This window comes from Osmia lignaria, unplaced genomic scaffold, assembly GCF_051020975.1.
Source record: "Osmia lignaria lignaria isolate PbOS001 unplaced genomic scaffold, iyOsmLign1 scaffold0005, whole genome shotgun sequence".
Classification (NCBI taxonomy): Eukaryota; Metazoa; Arthropoda; class Insecta; order Hymenoptera; family Megachilidae; genus Osmia; species Osmia lignaria.
The window spans coordinates 8,963,245-8,981,050 of record NW_027478162.1 but is presented as its reverse complement, the minus strand read 5'-3'; positions in this window follow the sequence as shown (position 1 = coordinate 8,981,050).

Below are 17,806 nucleotides of genomic sequence, written 5' to 3'. Positions count from 1 at the left end.
ATTATGTTGGTGCGGCTTCGGAACTTTTAAATATCTCGACATATCTCGAGAACTACGCATCTGATCAAAAAATATCATCGAACATAAAAAGTAGGAAACTTAATTCTCTACAAAAAAGGTCTCTTAACATTTTGCCATAGCTCGCTTCGTTTCCGAGATATTTGCAGATTTATCTCAAGGGAAGGGGCCTGACGGACATATTTCGAGATATTTCTTCTTCTTGTTGTTCTTCTTCTGCACAGCTAAACTGGAAGTGGCATTTCCAGCTCGCAATAGTGCAGAGTTATCTCAAAGAAAGGGGCCACGGTGTTTCTGTATCTCTATTATGTTGGTGCGGCTTCGGAACTTTTAAATATCTCGATATATCTCGAAAACTACGCTTCTGATCAAAAAATATCATAGAACATAAAAAGTAGGAAACTTAATTCTCTACAAAAAAGGTCTCTTAACATTTTGCCATAGCTCGCTTCGTTTCCGAGATATTTGCAGATTTATCTCAAGGGAAGGGGCCTGACGGACATATTTCGAGATATTTCTTCTTCTTGTTGTTCTTCCTCTGCACAGCTAAGCTGGAAGTGGCATTTGCGGCTCGCACTAGTGCAGAGTTATCTCAAAGAAAGGGGCCACGGTGTTTCTGTATCCCTATTATGTTGGTGCGGCTTCGGAACTTTTAAATATCTCGATATATCTCGAAAACTACGCTTCTGATCAAAAAATATCATAGAACATAAATTGTAGGAAACGTAATTCTCTACAAAAAACGTCTCTTAACATTTTGCCATAGATCGCTTCGTTTCCGAGATATTTGCAGATTCAGCTCAAAGGAACTGGCCTGACGGACATATTTCGAGATATTTCTTCTTCTTGTTGTTCTTCCTCTGCACAGCTAAGCTGGAAGTGGCATTTGCAGCTCGCAATAGTGCAGAGTTATCTCAAAGAAAGGGGCCACGGTGTTTCTGTATCTCTATTATGTTGGTGCGGCTTCGGAACTTTTAAATATCTTGATATATCTCAAGAACTACGCATCTGATCAAAAAATATCATAGAACATAAAAAGTAGGAAGCTTTATTCTCTACAAAAAAGGTCTCTTAACATTTTGCCATAGCTCGCTTCCTTTCCGAGACATTTGCAGATTTATCTCAAGGGAAGGGGCCTGACGGACATATTTCGAGATATTTCTTCTTCTTGTTGTTCTTCTTCTGCACAGCTAAGCTGGAAGTTGCATTTGCGGCTCGCACTAGTGCACAGTTATCTCAAAGAAAGGGGCCACGGTGTTTCTGTATCTCTATTATGTTGGTGCGGCTTCGGAACTTTTAAATATCTCGATATATCTCGAAAACTACGCTTCTGATCAAAAAATATCATAGAACATAAATTGTAGGAAACATAATTCTCTACAAAAAACGTATCTTAACATTTTGCCATAGCTCGCTTCGTTTCCGAGATATTTGCAGATTCAGCTCAAAGGAACGGGCCTGACGGACATATTTCGAGATACTTCTTCTTCTTGTTGTTCTTCTTCTGCACAGCTAAGCTGGAAGTTGCATTTGCGGCTCGCACTAGTGCAGAGTTATCTCAAAGAAAGGGGCCACGGTGTTTCTGTATCTCTATTATGTTGGTGCGGCTTCGGAACTTTTAAATATCTCGATATATCTCGAAAACTACGCTTCTGATCAAAAAATATCATAGAACATAAATTGTAGGAAACATAATTCTCTACAAAAAACGTATCTTAACATTTTGCCATAGCTCGCTTCGTTTCCGAGATATTTGCAGATTCAGCTCAAAGGAACGGGCCTGACGGACATATTTCGAGATACTTCTTCTTCTTGTTGTTCTTCCTCTGCACAGCTAAGCTGGAAGTGGCATTTGCAGCTCGCAATAGTGCAGAGTTATCTCAAAGAAAGAGGCCACGGTGTTTCTGTACCTCTATTATGTTGGTGCAGCTTCGGAACTTTTAAATATCTTGATATATCTCGAGAACTACGCATCTGATCAAAAAATATCATAGAAGGTAAAAAGTAGGAAACTTAATTCTCTACAAAAAAGGTCTCTTAACATTTTGCCATAGCTCGCTTCGTTTCCGAGATATTTGCATATTTATCTCAAGGGAAGGGGCCTGACGGACATATTTCGAGATATTTCTTCTTCTTGTTGTTCTTCTTCTGCACAGCTAAGCTGGAAGTGGCATTTGCGGCTCGCACTAGTGCAGAGTTATCTCAAAGAAAGGGGCCACGGTGTTTCTGTATCTCTATTATGTTGGTGCGGCTTCGGAACTTTTAAATATCTCGATATATCTCGAGAACTACGCATCTGATCAAAAAATATCATCGAACATAAAAAGTAGGAAACTTAATTCTCTACAAAAAAGGTCTCTTAACATTTTGCCATAGCTCGCTTCGTTTCCGAGATATTTGCAGATTTATCTCAAGGGAAGGGGCCTGACGGACATATTTCGAGATATTTCTTCTTCTTGTTGTTCTTCTTCTGCACAGCTGAGCTGGAAGTGGCATTTGCAGCTCGCAATAGTGCAGAGTTATCTCAAAGAAAGGGGCCACGGTGTTTCTGTATCTCTATTATGTTGGTGCGGTTTCGGAACTTTTAAATATCTTGATATATCTCGAGAACTACGCATCTGATCAAAAAATATCATAGAACATAAAAAGTAGGAAACTTAATTCTCTACAAAAAACGTCTCTTAACATTTTGCCATAGCTCGCTTCGTTTCCGAGATATTTGAAGATTCAGCTCAAAGGAACTGGCCTGACGGACATATTTCGAGATATTTCTTCTTCTTGTTGTTCTTCCTCTGCACAGCTAAGCTGGAAGTGGCATTTGCAGCTCGCAATAGTGCAGAGTTATCTCAAAGAAAGGGGCCACGGTGTTTCTGTATCTCTATTATGTTGGTGCGGCTTCGGAACTTTTAAATATCTCGATATATCTCGAAAACTACGCTTCTGATCAAAAAATATCATAGAACGTAAATTGTAGGAAACATTATTCTCTACAAAAAAGGTCTCTTAACATTTTGCCATAGCTCGCTTCGTTTCCGAGATATTTGCAGATTCATCTCAAGGGAAGGGGTCTGACGGACATATTTCGAGATATTTCTTCTTCTTGTTGTTCTTCTTCTGCACAGCTAAGCTCGAAGCGGTATTTGCAGCTCGCAATAGTGCAGAGTTATCTCAAAGAAAGAGGCCACGGTGTTTCTGTACCTCTATTATGTTGGTGCAGCTTCGGAACTTTTAAATATCTTGATATATCTCGAGAACTACGCATCTGATCAAAAAATATCATCGAACATAAAAAGTAGGAAACTTACTTCTCTACAAAAAAGGTCTCTTAACATTTTGCCATAGCTCGCTTCGTTTCCGAGATATTTGCAGATTTATCTCAAGGGAAGTGGCCTGACGGACATATTTCGAGATATTTCTTCTTCTGGTTGTTCTTGTTCTGCACAGATAAGCTGGAAGTGGCATTTGCAGCTCGCAATAGTGCAGAGTTATCCCAAAGAAAGGGGCCACGGTGTTTCTGTATCTCTATTATGTTGGTGCGGCTTCGGAACTTTTAAATATCTTGATATATCTCGAGAACTACGCATCTGATCAAAAAATATCATACTACATAAAAAGTAGGAAACTTAATTCTCTACAAGAAAGGTCTCTAAACATTTTGCCATAGCTCGCTTCGTTTCCGAGACATTTGCAGATTTATCTCAAGGGAAGGGGCCTGACGGACATATTTCGAGATATTTCTTCTTCTTGTTGTTCTTCTTCTGCACAGCTAAGCTGGAAGTTGCATTTGCGGCTCGCACTAGTGCACAGTTATCTCAAAGAAAGGGGCCACGGTGTTTCTGTATCTCTATTATGTTGGTGCGGCTTCGGAACTTTTAAATATCTCGATATATCTCGAAAACTACGCTTCTGATCAAAAAATATCATAGAACATAAATTGTAGGAAACATAATTCTCTACAAAAAACGTATCTTAACATTTTGCCATAGCTCGCTTCGTTTCCGAGATATTTGCAGATTCAGCTCAAAGGAACGGGCCTGACGGACATATTTCGAGATACTTCTTCTTCTTGTTGTTCTTCTTCTGCACAGCTAAGCTGGAAGTTGCATTTGCGGCTCGCACTAGTGCAGAGTTATCTCAAAGAAAGGGGCCACGGTGTTTCTGTATCTCTATTATGTTGGTGCGGCTTCGGAACTTTTAAATATCTCGATATATCTCGAAAACTACGCTTCTGATCAAAAAATATCATAGAACATAAATTGTAGGAAACATAATTCTCTACAAAAAACGTATCTTAACATTTTGCCATAGCTCGCTTCGTTTCCGAGATATTTGCAGATTCAGCTCAAAGGAACGGGCCTGACGGACATATTTCGAGATACTTCTTCTTCTTGTTGTTCTTCCTCTGCACAGCTAAGCTGGAAGTGGCATTTGCAGCTCGCAATAGTGCAGAGTTATCTCAAAGAAAGAGGCCACGGTGTTTCTGTACCTCTATTATGTTGGTGCAGCTTCGGAACTTTTAAATATCTTGATATATCTCGAGAACTACGCATCTGATCAAAAAATATCATAGAAGGTAAAAAGTAGGAAACTTAATTCTCTACAAAAAAGGTCTCTTAACATTTTGCCATAGCTCGCTTCGTTTCCGAGATATTTGCAGATTTATCTCAAGGGAAGGGGCCTGACGGACATATTTCGAGATATTTCTTCTTCTTGTTGTTCTTCTTCTGCACAGCTGAGCTGGAAGTGGCATTTGCAGGTCGCAATAGTGCAGAGTTATCTCAAAGAAAGGGGCCACGGTGTTTCTGTATCTCTATTATGTTGGTGCGGCTTCGGAACTTTTAAATATCTCGATATATCTCGAAAACTACGCTTCTGATCAAAAAATATCATAGAACATAAATTGTAGGAAACATAATTCTCTACAAAAAAGGTCGCTTAACATTTTGCCATAGCTCGCTTCGTTTCCGAGATATTTGCAGATTTATCTCAAGGGAAGGGGCCTGACGGACATATTTCGAGATATTTCTTCTTCTTGTTGTTCTTCTTCTGCACAGCTAAGCTGGAAGTGGCATTTGCGGCTCGCACTAGTGCAGAGTTATCTCAAAGAAAGGGGCCACGGTGTTTCTGTATCTCTATTATGTTGGTGCGGCTTCGGAACTTTTAAATATCTCGATATATCTCGAAAACTACGCTTCTGATCAAAAAATATCATAGAAGATAAATTGTAGGAAACATAATTCTCTACAAAAAACGTATCTGAACATTTTGCCATAGCTCGCTTCGTTTCCGAGATATTTGCAGATTCAGCTCAAAGGAACGGGCCTGACGGACATATTTCGAGATACTTCTTCTTCTTGTTGTTCTTCCTCTGCACAGCTAAGCTGGAAGTGGCATTTGCAGCTCGCAATAGTGCAGAGTTATCTCAAAGAAAGAGGCCACGGTGTTTCTGTACCTCTATTATGTTGGTGCAGCTTCGGAACTTTTAAATATCTTGATATATCTCGAGAACTACGCATCTGATCAAAAAATATCATAGAACATAAAAAGTAGGAAACTTAATTCTCTACAAAAAAGGTCTCTTAACATTTTGCCATAGCTCGCTTCGTTTCCGAGATATTTGCAGATTTATCTCAAGGGAAGGGGCCTGACGGACATATTTCGAGATATTTCTTCTTCTTGTTGTTCTTCTTCTGCACAGCTAAGCTAGAAGTGGCATTTGCAGCTCGCAATAGTGCAGAGTTATCTCAAAGAGAGGGGCCACGGTGTTTCTGTATCTCTATTATGTTGGTGCGGCTTCGGAACTTTTAAATATCTTGATATATCTCGAGAACTACGCATCTGATCAAAAAATATCATAGAAGGTAAAAAGTAGGAAACTTAATTCTCTACAAAAAAGGTCTCTTAACATTTTGCCATAGCTCGCTTCGTTTCCGAGATATTTGCATATTGATCTCAAGGGAAGGGGCCTGACGGACATATTTCGAGATATTTCTTCTTCTTGTTGTTCTTCTTCTGCACAGCTAAGCTGGAAGTGGCATTTGCGGCTCGCACTAGTGCAGAGTTATCTCAAAGAAAGGGGCCACGGTGTTTCTGTATCTCTATTATGTTGGTGCGGCTTCGGAACTTTTAAATATCTCGATATATCTCGAGAACTACGCATCTGATCAAAAAATATCATCGAACATAAAAAGTAGGAAACTTAATTCTCTACAAAAAAGGTCTCTCAACATTTTGCCATAGCTCGCTTCGTTTCCGAGATATTTGCAGATTTATCTCAAGGGAAGGGGCCTGACGGACATATTTCGAGATATTTCTTCTTCTTGTTGTTCTTCTTCTGCACAGCTGAGCTGGAAGTGGCATTTGCAGGTCGCAATAGTGCAGAGTTATCTCAAAGAAAGGGGCCACGGTGTTTCTGTATCTCTATTATGTTGGTGCGGCTTCGGAACTTTTAAATATCTCGATATATCTCGAGAACTACGCATCTGATCAAAAAATATCATCGAACATAAAAAGTAGGAAACTTAATTCTCTACAAAAAAGGTCTCTTAACATTTTGCCATAGCTCGCTTCGTTTCCGAGATATTTGCAGATTTATCTCAAGGGAAGGGGCCTGACGGACATATTTCGAGATATTTCTTCTTCTTGTTGTTCTTCTTCTGCACAGCTGAGCTGGAAGTGGCATTTGCAGGTCGCAATAGTGCAGAGTTATCTCAAAGAAAGGGGCCACGGTGTTTCTGTATCTCTATTATGTTGGTGCGGCTTCGGAACTTTTAAATATCTCGATATATCTCGAAAACTTCGCTTCTGATCAAAAAATATCATAGAACATAAATTGTAGAAAACATAATTCTCTACAGAAAAGGTCGCTTAACATTTTGCCATAGCTCGCTTCGTTTCCGAGATATTTGCAGATTTATCTCAAGGGAAGGGGCCTGACGGACATATTTCGAGATATTTCTTCTTCTTGTTGTTCTTCTTCTGCACAGCTAAGCTGGAAGTGGCATTTGCGGCTCGCACTAGTGCAGAGTTATCTCAAAGAAAGGGGCCACGGTGTTTCTGTATCTCTATTATGTTGGTGCGGCTTCGGAACTTTTAAATATCTCGATATATCTCGAAAACTACGCTTCTGATCAAAAAATATCATAGAACATAAATTGTAGGAAACATAATTCTCTACAAAAAACGTATCTTAACATTTTGCCATAGCTCGCTTCGTTTCCGAGATATTTGCAGATTCAGCTCAAAGGAACGGGCCTGACGGACATATTTCGAGATACTTCTTCTTCTTGTTGTTCTTCCTCTGCACAGCTAAGCTGGAAGTGGCATTTGCAGCTCGCAATAGTGCAGAGTTATCTCAAAGAAAGAGGCCACGGTGTTTCTGTACCTCTATTATGTTGGTGCAGCTTCGGAACTTTTAAATATCTTGATATATCTCGAGAACTACGCATCTGATCAAAAAATATCATAGAACATAAAAAGTAGGAAACTTAATTCTCTACAAAAAAGGTCTCTTAACATTTTGCCATAGCTCGCTTCGTTTCCGAGATATTTGCAGATTTATCTCAAGGGAAGGGGCCTGACGGACATATTTCGAGATATTTCTTCTTCTTGTTGTTCTTCTTCTGCACAGCTAAGCTAGAAGTGGCATTTGCAGCTCGCAATAGTGCAGAGTTATCTCAAAGAGAGGGGCCACGGTGTTTCTGTATCTCTATTATGTTGGTGCGGCTTCGGAACTTTTAAATATCTTGATATATCTCGAGAACTACGCATCTGATCAAAAAATATCATAGAAGGTAAAAAGTAGGAAACTTAATTCTCTACAAAAAAGGTCTCTTAACATTTTGCCATAGCTCGCTTCGTTTCCGAGATATTTGCATATTTATCTCAAGGGAAGGGGCCTGACGGACATATTTCGAGATATTTCTTCTTCTTGTTGTTCTTCTTCTGCACAGCTAAGCTGGAAGTGGCATTTGCGGCTCGCACTAGTGCAGAGTTATCTCAAAGAAAGGGGCCACGGTGTTTCTGTATCTCTATTATGTTGGTGCGGCTTCGGAACTTTTAAATATCTCGATATATCTCGAGAACTACGCTTCTGATCAAAAAATATCATAGAACATAAATTGTAGGAAACATAATTCTCTACAAAAAACGTATCTTAACATTTTGCCATAGCTCGCTTCGTTTCCGAGATATTTGCAGATTCAGCTCAAAGGAACGGGCCTGACGGACATATTTCGAGATACTTCTTCTTCTTGTTGTTCTTCCTCTGCACAGCTAAGCTGGAAGTGGCATTTGCAGCTCGCAATAGTGCAGAGTTATCTCAAAGAAAGAGGCCACGGTGTTTCTGTACCTCTATTATGTTGGTGCAGCTTCGGAACTTTTAAATATCTTGATATATCTCGAGAACTACGCATCTGATCAAAAAATATCATAGAACATAAAAAGTAGGAAACTTAATTCTCTACAAAAAAGGTCTCTTAACATTTTGCCATAGCTCGCTTCGTTTCCGAGATATTTGCAGATTTATCTCAAGGGAAGGGGCCTGACGGACATATTTCGAGATATTTCTTCTTCTTGTTGTTCTTCTTCTGCACAGCTAAGCTAGAAGTGGCATTTGCAGCTCGCAATAGTGCAGAGTTATCTCAAAGAGAGGGGCCACGGTGTTTCTGTATCTCTATTATGTTGGTGCGGCTTCGGAACTTTTAAATATCTTGATATATCTCGAGAACTACGCATCTGATCAAAAAATATCATAGAAGGTAAAAAGTAGGAAACTTAATTCTCTACAAAAAAGGTCTCTTAACATTTTGCCATAGCTCGCTTCGTTTCCGAGATATTTGCATATTTATCTCAAGGGAAGGGGCCTGACGGACATATTTCGAGATATTTCTTCTTCTTGTTGTTCTTCTTCTGCACAGCTAAGCTGGAAGTGGCATTTGCGGCTCGCACTAGTGCAGAGTTATCTCAAAGAAAGGGGCCACGGTGTTTCTGTATCTCTATTATGTTGGTGCGGCTTCGGAACTTTTAAATATCTCGACATATCTCGAGAACTACGCATCTGATCAAAAAATATCATCGAACATAAAAAGTAGGAAACTTAATTCTCTACAAAAAAGGTCTCTTAACATTTTGCCATAGCTCGCTTCGTTTCCGAGATATTTGCAGATTTATCTCAAGGGAAGGGGCCTGACGGACATATTTCGAGATATTTCTTCTTCTTGTTGTTCTTCTTCTGCACAGCTAAACTGGAAGTGGCATTTCCAGCTCGCAATAGTGCAGAGTTATCTCAAAGAAAGGGGCCACGGTGTTTCTGTATCTCTATTATGTTGGTGCGGCTTCGGAACTTTTAAATATCTCGATATATCTCGAAAACTACGCTTCTGATCAAAAAATATCATAGAACATAAAAAGTAGGAAACTTAATTCTCTACAAAAAAGGTCTCTTAACATTTTGCCATAGCTCGCTTCGTTTCCGAGATATTTGCAGATTTATCTCAAGGGAAGGGGCCTGACGGACATATTTCGAGATATTTCTTCTTCTTGTTGTTCTTCCTCTGCACAGCTAAGCTGGAAGTGGCATTTGCGGCTCGCACTAGTGCAGAGTTATCTCAAAGAAAGGGGCCACGGTGTTTCTGTATCCCTATTATGTTGGTGCGGCTTCGGAACTTTTAAATATCTCGATATATCTCGAAAACTACGCTTCTGATCAAAAAATATCATAGAACATAAATTGTAGGAAACGTAATTCTCTACAAAAAACGTCTCTTAACATTTTGCCATAGATCGCTTCGTTTCCGAGATATTTGCAGATTCAGCTCAAAGGAACTGGCCTGACGGACATATTTCGAGATATTTCTTCTTCTTGTTGTTCTTCCTCTGCACAGCTAAGCTGGAAGTGGCATTTGCAGCTCGCAATAGTGCAGAGTTATCTCAAAGAAAGGGGCCACGGTGTTTCTGTATCTCTATTATGTTGGTGCGGCTTCGGAACTTTTAAATATCTTGATATATCTCAAGAACTACGCATCTGATCAAAAAATATCATAGAACATAAAAAGTAGGAAGCTTTATTCTCTACAAAAAAGGTCTCTTAACATTTTGCCATAGCTCGCTTCCTTTCCGAGACATTTGCAGATTTATCTCAAGGGAAGGGGCCTGACGGACATATTTCGAGATATTTCTTCTTCTTGTTGTTCTTCTTCTGCACAGCTAAGCTGGAAGTTGCATTTGCGGCTCGCACTAGTGCACAGTTATCTCAAAGAAAGGGGCCACGGTGTTTCTGTATCTCTATTGTGTTGGTGCGTCTTCGGAACTTTTAAATATCTCGATATATCTCGAAAACTAGGCTTCTGATCAAAAAATATCATAGAACATAAATTGTAGGAAACATAATTCTCTACAAAAAACGTCTCTTAACATTTTGCCATAGCTCGCTTCGTTTCCGAGATATTTGCAGATTTATCTCAAGGGAAGGGGCCTGACGGACATATTTCGAGATATTTCTTCTTCTTGTTGTTCTTCTTCTACACAGCTAAACTGGAAGTGGCATTTCCAGCTCGCAATAGTGCAGAGTTATCTCAAAGAAAGGGGCCACGGTGTTTCTGTATCTCTATTATGTTGGTGCGGTTTCGGAACTTTTAAATATCTTGATATATCTCGAGAACTACGCATCTGATCAAAAAATATCATAGAACATAAAAAGTAGGAAACTTAATTCTCTACAAAAAACGTCTCTTAACATTTTGCCATAGCTCGCTTCGTTTCCGAGATATTTGAAGATTCAGCTCAAAGGAACTGGCCTGACGGACATATTTCGAGATATTTCTTCTTCTTGTTGTTCTTCCTCTGCACAGCTAAGCTGGAAGTGGCATTTGCAGCTCGCAATAGTGCAGAGTTATCTCAAAGAAAGGGGCCACGGTGTTTCTGTATCTCTATTATGTTGGTGCGGCTTCGGAACTTTTAAATATCTCGATATATCTCGAAAACTACGCTTCTGATCAAAAAATATCATAGAACGTAAATTGTAGGAAACATTATTCTCTACAAAAAAGGTCTCTTAACATTTTGCCATAGCTCGCTTCGTTTCCGAGATATTTGCAGATTCATCTCAAGGGAAGGGGTCTGACGGACATATTTCGAGATATTTCTTCTTCTTGTTGTTCTTCTTCTGCACAGCTAAGCTCGAAGCGGTATTTGCAGCTCGCAATAGTGCAGAGTTATCTCAAAGAAAGAGGCCACGGTGTTTCTGTACCTCTATTATGTTGGTGCAGCTTCGGAACTTTTAAATATCTTGATATATCTCGAGAACTACGCATCTGATCAAAAAATATCATCGAACATAAAAAGTAGGAAACTTACTTCTCTACAAAAAAGGTCTCTTAACATTTTGCCATAGCTCGCTTCGTTTCCGAGATATTTGCAGATTTATCTCAAGGGAAGTGGCCTGACGGACATATTTCGAGATATTTCTTCTTCTGGTTGTTCTTGTTCTGCACAGATAAGCTGGAAGTGGCATTTGCAGCTCGCAATAGTGCAGAGTTATCCCAAAGAAAGGGGCCACGGTGTTTCTGTATCTCTATTATGTTGGTGCGGCTTCGGAACTTTTAAATATCTTGATATATCTCGAGAACTACGCATCTGATCAAAAAATATCATACTACATAAAAAGTAGGAAACTTAATTCTCTACAAGAAAGGTCTCTAAACATTTTGCCATAGCTCGCTTCGTTTCCGAGACATTTGCAGATTTATCTCAAGGGAAGGGGCCTGACGGACATATTTCGAGATATTTCTTCTTCTTGTTGTTCTTCTTCTGCACAGCTAAGCTGGAAGTTGCATTTGCGGCTCGCACTAGTGCACAGTTATCTCAAAGAAAGGGGCCACGGTGTTTCTGTATCTCTATTATGTTGGTGCGGCTTCGGAACTTTTAAATATCTCGATATATCTCGAAAACTACGCTTCTGATCAAAAAATATCATAGAACATAAATTGTAGGAAACATAATTCTCTACAAAAAACGTATCTTAACATTTTGCCATAGCTCGCTTCGTTTCCGAGATATTTGCAGATTCAGCTCAAAGGAACGGGCCTGACGGACATATTTCGAGATACTTCTTCTTCTTGTTGTTCTTCTTCTGCACAGCTAAGCTGGAAGTTGCATTTGCGGCTCGCACTAGTGCAGAGTTATCTCAAAGAAAGGGGCCACGGTGTTTCTGTATCTCTATTATGTTGGTGCGGCTTCGGAACTTTTAAATATCTCGATATATCTCGAAAACTACGCTTCTGATCAAAAAATATCATAGAACATAAATTGTAGGAAACATAATTCTCTACAAAAAACGTATCTTAACATTTTGCCATAGCTCGCTTCGTTTCCGAGATATTTGCAGATTCAGCTCAAAGGAACGGGCCTGACGGACATATTTCGAGATACTTCTTCTTCTTGTTGTTCTTCCTCTGCACAGCTAAGCTGGAAGTGGCATTTGCAGCTCGCAATAGTGCAGAGTTATCTCAAAGAAAGAGGCCACGGTGTTTCTGTACCTCTATTATGTTGGTGCAGCTTCGGAACTTTTAAATATCTTGATATATCTCGAGAACTACGCATCTGATCAAAAAATATCATAGAAGGTAAAAAGTAGGAAACTTAATTCTCTACAAAAAAGGTCTCTTAACATTTTGCCATAGCTCGCTTCGTTTCCGAGATATTTGCATATTTATCTCAAGGGAAGGGGCCTGACGGACATATTTCGAGATATTTCTTCTTCTTGTTGTTCTTCTTCTGCACAGCTAAGCTGGAAGTGGCATTTGCGGCTCGCACTAGTGCAGAGTTATCTCAAAGAAAGGGGCCACGGTGTTTCTGTATCTCTATTATGTTGGTGCGGCTTCGGAACTTTTAAATATCTCGATATATCTCGAGAACTACGCATCTGATCAAAAAATATCATCGAACATAAAAAGTAGGAAACTTAATTCTCTACAAAAAAGGTCTCTTAACATTTTGCCATAGCTCGCTTCGTTTCCGAGATATTTGCAGATTTATCTCAAGGGAAGGGGCCTGACGGACATATTTCGAGATATTTCTTCTTCTTGTTGTTCTTCTTCTGCACAGCTGAGCTGGAAGTGGCATTTGCAGCTCGCAATAGTGCAGAGTTATCTCAAAGAAAGGGGCCACGGTGTTTCTGTATCTCTATTATGTTGGTGCGGTTTCGGAACTTTTAAATATCTTGATATATCTCGAGAACTACGCATCTGATCAAAAAATATCATAGAACATAAAAAGTAGGAAACTTAATTCTCTACAAAAAACGTCTCTTAACATTTTGCCATAGCTCGCTTCGTTTCCGAGATATTTGAAGATTCAGCTCAAAGGAACTGGCCTGACGGACATATTTCGAGATATTTCTTCTTCTTGTTGTTCTTCCTCTGCACAGCTAAGCTGGAAGTGGCATTTGCAGCTCGCAATAGTGCAGAGTTATCTCAAAGAAAGGGGCCACGGTGTTTCTGTATCTCTATTATGTTGGTGCGGCTTCGGAACTTTTAAATATCTCGATATATCTCGAAAACTACGCTTCTGATCAAAAAATATCATAGAACGTAAATTGTAGGAAACATTATTCTCTACAAAAAAGGTCTCTTAACATTTTGCCATAGCTCGCTTCGTTTCCGAGATATTTGCAGATTCATCTCAAGGGAAGGGGTCTGACGGACATATTTCGAGATATTTCTTCTTCTTGTTGTTCTTCTTCTGCACAGCTAAGCTCGAAGCGGTATTTGCAGCTCGCAATAGTGCAGAGTTATCTCAAAGAAAGAGGCCACGGTGTTTCTGTACCTCTATTATGTTGGTGCAGCTTCGGAACTTTTAAATATCTTGATATATCTCGAGAACTACGCATCTGATCAAAAAATATCATCGAACATAAAAAGTAGGAAACTTACTTCTCTACAAAAAAGGTCTCTTAACATTTTGCCATAGCTCGCTTCGTTTCCGAGATATTTGCAGATTTATCTCAAGGGAAGTGGCCTGACGGACATATTTCGAGATATTTCTTCTTCTGGTTGTTCTTGTTCTGCACAGATAAGCTGGAAGTGGCATTTGCAGCTCGCAATAGTGCAGAGTTATCCCAAAGAAAGGGGCCACGGTGTTTCTGTATCTCTATTATGTTGGTGCGGCTTCGGAACTTTTAAATATCTTGATATATCTCGAGAACTACGCATCTGATCAAAAAATATCATACTACATAAAAAGTAGGAAACTTAATTCTCTACAAGAAAGGTCTCTAAACATTTTGCCATAGCTCGCTTCGTTTCCGAGACATTTGCAGATTTATCTCAAGGGAAGGGGCCTGACGGACATATTTCGAGATATTTCTTCTTCTTGTTGTTCTTCTTCTGCACAGCTAAGCTGGAAGTTGCATTTGCGGCTCGCACTAGTGCACAGTTATCTCAAAGAAAGGGGCCACGGTGTTTCTGTATCTCTATTATGTTGGTGCGGCTTCGGAACTTTTAAATATCTCGATATATCTCGAAAACTACGCTTCTGATCAAAAAATATCATAGAACATAAATTGTAGGAAACATAATTCTCTACAAAAAACGTATCTTAACATTTTGCCATAGCTCGCTTCGTTTCCGAGATATTTGCAGATTCAGCTCAAAGGAACGGGCCTGACGGACATATTTCGAGATACTTCTTCTTCTTGTTGTTCTTCTTCTGCACAGCTAAGCTGGAAGTTGCATTTGCGGCTCGCACTAGTGCAGAGTTATCTCAAAGAAAGGGGCCACGGTGTTTCTGTATCTCTATTATGTTGGTGCGGCTTCGGAACTTTTAAATATCTCGATATATCTCGAAAACTACGCTTCTGATCAAAAAATATCATAGAACATAAATTGTAGGAAACATAATTCTCTACAAAAAACGTATCTTAACATTTTGCCATAGCTCGCTTCGTTTCCGAGATATTTGCAGATTCAGCTCAAAGGAACGGGCCTGACGGACATATTTCGAGATACTTCTTCTTCTTGTTGTTCTTCCTCTGCACAGCTAAGCTGGAAGTGGCATTTGCAGCTCGCAATAGTGCAGAGTTATCTCAAAGAAAGAGGCCACGGTGTTTCTGTACCTCTATTATGTTGGTGCAGCTTCGGAACTTTTAAATATCTTGATATATCTCGAGAACTACGCATCTGATCAAAAAATATCATAGAAGGTAAAAAGTAGGAAACTTAATTCTCTACAAAAAAGGTCTCTTAACATTTTGCCATAGCTCGCTTCGTTTCCGAGATATTTGCATATTTATCTCAAGGGAAGGGGCCTGACGGACATATTTCGAGATATTTCTTCTTCTTGTTGTTCTTCTTCTGCACAGCTAAGCTGGAAGTGGCATTTGCGGCTCGCACTAGTGCAGAGTTATCTCAAAGAAAGGGGCCACGGTGTTTCTGTATCTCTATTATGTTGGTGCGGCTTCGGAACTTTTAAATATCTCGATATATCTCGAGAACTACGCATCTGATCAAAAAATATCATCGAACATAAAAAGTAGGAAACTTAATTCTCTACAAAAAAGGTCTCTTAACATTTTGCCATAGCTCGCTTCGTTTCCGAGATATTTGCAGATTTATCTCAAGGGAAGGGGCCTGACGGACATATTTCGAGATATTTCTTCTTCTTGTTGTTCTTCTTCTGCACAGCTGAGCTGGAAGTGGCATTTGCAGGTCGCAATAGTGCAGAGTTATCTCAAAGAAAGGGGCCACGGTGTTTCTGTATCTCTATTATGTTGGTGCGGCTTCGGAACTTTTAAATATCTCGATATATCTCGAAAACTACGCTTCTGATCAAAAAATATCATAGAACATAAATTGTAGGAAACATAATTCTCTACAAAAAAGGTCGCTTAACATTTTGCCATAGCTCGCTTCGTTTCCGAGATATTTGCAGATTTATCTCAAGGGAAGGGGCCTGACGGACATATTTCGAGATATTTCTTCTTCTTGTTGTTCTTCTTCTGCACAGCTAAGCTGGAAGTGGCATTTGCGGCTCGCACTAGTGCACAGTTATCTCAAAGAAAGGGGCCACGGTGTTTCTGTATCTCTATTATGTTGGTGCGGCTTCGGAACTTTTAAATATCTCGATATATCTCGAAAACTACGCTTCTGATCAAAAAATATCATAGAAGATAAATTGTAGGAAACATAATTCTCTACAAAAAACGTATCTGAACATTTTGCCATAGCTCGCTTCGTTTCCGAGATATTTGCAGATTCAGCTCAAAGGAACGGGCCTGACGGACATATTTCGAGATACTTCTTCTTCTTGTTGTTCTTCCTCTGCACAGCTAAGCTGGAAGTGGCATTTGCAGCTCGCAATAGTGCAGAGTTATCTCAAAGAAAGAGGCCACGGTGTTTCTGTACCTCTATTATGTTGGTGCAGCTTCGGAACTTTTAAATATCTTGATATATCTCGAGAACTACGCATCTGATCAAAAAATATCATAGAACATAAAAAGTAGGAAACTTAATTCTCTACAAAAAAGGTCTCTTAACATTTTGCCATAGCTCGCTTCGTTTCCGAGATATTTGCAGATTTATCTCAAGGGAAGGGGCCTGACGGACATATTTCGAGATATTTCTTCTTCTTGTTGTTCTTCTTCTGCACAGCTAAGCTAGAAGTGGCATTTGCAGCTCGCAATAGTGCAGAGTTATCTCAAAGAGAGGGGCCACGGTGTTTCTGTATCTCTATTATGTTGGTGCGGCTTCGGAACTTTTAAATATCTTGATATATCTCGAGAACTACGCATCTGATCAAAAAATATCATAGAAGGTAAAAAGTAGGAAACTTAATTCTCTACAAAAAAGGTCTCTTAACATTTTGCCATAGCTCGCTTCGTTTCCGAGATATTTGCATATTGATCTCAAGGGAAGGGGCCTGACGGACATATTTCGAGATATTTCTTCTTCTTGTTGTTCTTCTTCTGCACAGCTAAGCTGGAAGTGGCATTTGCGGCTCGCACTAGTGCAGAGTTATCTCAAAGAAAGGGGCCACGGTGTTTCTGTATCTCTATTATGTTGGTGCGGCTTCGGAACTTTTAAATATCTCGATATATCTCGAGAACTACGCATCTGATCAAAAAATATCATCGAACATAAAAAGTAGGAAACTTAATTCTCTACAAAAAAGGTCTCTTAACATTTTGCCATAGCTCGCTTCGTTTCCGAGATATTTGCAGATTTATCTCAAGGGAAGGGGCCTGACGGACATATTTCGAGATATTTCTTCTTCTTGTTGTTCTTCTTCTGCACAGCTGAGCTGGAAGTGGCATTTGCAGGTCGCAATAGTGCAGAGTTATCTCAAAGAAAGGGGCCACGGTGTTTCTGTATCTCTATTATGTTGGTGCGGCTTCGGAACTTTTAAATATCTCGATATATCTCGAAAACTACGCTTCTGATCAAAAAATATCATAGAACATAAATTGTAGAAAACATAATTCTCTACAAAAAAGGTCGCTTAACATTTTGCCATAGCTCGCTTCGTTTCCGAGATATTTGCAGATTTATCTCAAGGGAAGGGGCCTGACGGACATATTTCGAGATATTTCTTCTTCTTGTTGTTCTTCTTCTGCACAGCTAAGCTGGAAGTGGCATTTGCGGCTCGCACTAGTGCAGAGTTATCTCAAAGAAAGGGGCCACGGTGTTTCTGTATCTCTATTATGTTGGTGCGGCTTCGGAACTTTTAAATATCTCGATATATCTCGAAAACTACGCTTCTGATCAAAAAATATCATAGAACATAAATTGTAGGA